We start from the raw sequence: 1808 nt of genomic DNA, 5'->3' as shown, positions 1-1808 counted from the left end.
ACAAACTGTAACCAAGTCAATTGATATCGTGTATTTCAGCCAATCAATCGATTGTCGGTTTGATTTGTCGCATTTGCCATTCTATCTATACATATCTTCGACTTCTCGATTGCCATCTCTATGACACGTAAATTTCCATCTTCAACAGAGCACCAACTACGTCAAGGGCAAGTCGCGCGATGGTCACGTGCTCCTCCTGCCCAGAGCACACTTCCGCCAGCACCAACTGACCTTGTCGTGCTCTCAGAGACTTTCAAGGCAGGCATTCATTGTCTTTGACACCGTCGACAGAACACGTCATGGCAACGAGGGCCGACCCTCCACGATGCCGAGCATTTGTCGACAAATTGTTCATCGCGGGCGGTACTTCGCCGCGTCCTCCATGCCTCCAATGTCCAAGAAGACATGTTTCCACTTTCCGATACCATGGCATCGGAAAGTATTCCATTGCGATGTCCAGTGCCGAAGCATGGCGGCAAGAAGCCCCCAAGAATGTTCAAGTGCACGTACCAGAAGCAGCAAGAAGGCTAGCACTTGCTTTGACAGCATGGGGATGCAAAACACCTCGACATGCAAAATGCCCACGATCGGGCCCGGAGTCGGCGCGAATGGTGTTTGCGCGAACCACCAAGATTTGTTGTTTTGCGCCGTACAGTGTACCCGGTGCTGGACGTGGATTCTGTACGTCGTGCGACTTGGGTGACACGAGCAAGTCATGTTACTGTGCTCCCATTCATGACAATTCGTACCTGCCCCTCCAACGTCTCTTTCTGCATAAAGATGGGGAATGGGGGGGCTCACAAATGCCGGCAAAGGGACTCCTTCGACGGACTCACTTTGGTCGCTTGTGGTCCTGTCGCCACACCGCGTGTGTAATTGCCCTGGTCCCCCATCTCGCACCTCGTCGGTGTATATTATTGTGGAGGGACCGCTGCCTCCAAGAACGTCGATGGAGTCGGCCAAACCCACGACTTTGACGGCGAGACAGGTAGCTCCTGGGCCAACATCCCGGTTGCGCCGACCCTGGGATGGTGCTTGCCGGTGATATCGCATGGTCGTAGTTTCGACCAAACCAAACTTCGCCTCCATGTGGTGCGTCGACAATGATGGTGGCACACACAACAAAGCGCGAGAGCGGGACGTACACCGATGTGTTGATCCCGTGGGGCATCGCAGTAGTCCAGTGCAGTCGGTGAAGTGGACTTCAAAGGCGTGCATCGACATCACGGTCGAGGTGAAGCCCTGATGGTCTTCTTGGCTGAGGCAGATATGTCGAATTGGAAGGACAATCGAAGAGCGCGGAGTGCAAGGAATTGCAACTCTTATCACTCTCAGGCATGCACTCTCCTCACCGACTCATGTCTTTTAATACTATAGAAAAAATAGGATTTCGATGCGCAGTGCGATTGAATATGGAAGGGTGGACAAGAGATCACTCTCCATGCGCACTCTTCTCGCGGCCGTCCAGCCCTTTTCTTGAACCTGACAACCTAGCAAACTGGTCGCATCTGCTCTCATTTACAATTGTGTCGAGCCATGCGCACAGGCCGTGTCGTGGCCGTCTGCATAGCAGCAGCCTCATGGACAAACGCAGCCACCGCCGCCAGGCAACCGCATAATGTGCTGCAAGCGCTCCAAAGTGTATTCCAGGAAGGCAGGCTGAACCGAGGCAGGACCGTGTCGGGCAACTTGATCCTCGCCGACACACCAGACCCGACGCCAATGGCGACGACTGTCACTCCTGACCCAAGTCAAACCCCAGCAACAACAACCACGAATGTACCGACCCCCGAGCCGACACCAGCGCC

The sequence above is a fragment of the Aphanomyces invadans genome (genome assembly GCF_000520115.1).
Source record: "Aphanomyces invadans strain NJM9701 unplaced genomic scaffold supercont1.30, whole genome shotgun sequence".
Classification (NCBI taxonomy): domain Eukaryota; phylum Oomycota; class Saprolegniomycetes; order Saprolegniales; family Verrucalvaceae; genus Aphanomyces; species Aphanomyces invadans.
This window is presented reverse-complemented; position numbering follows the sequence as displayed.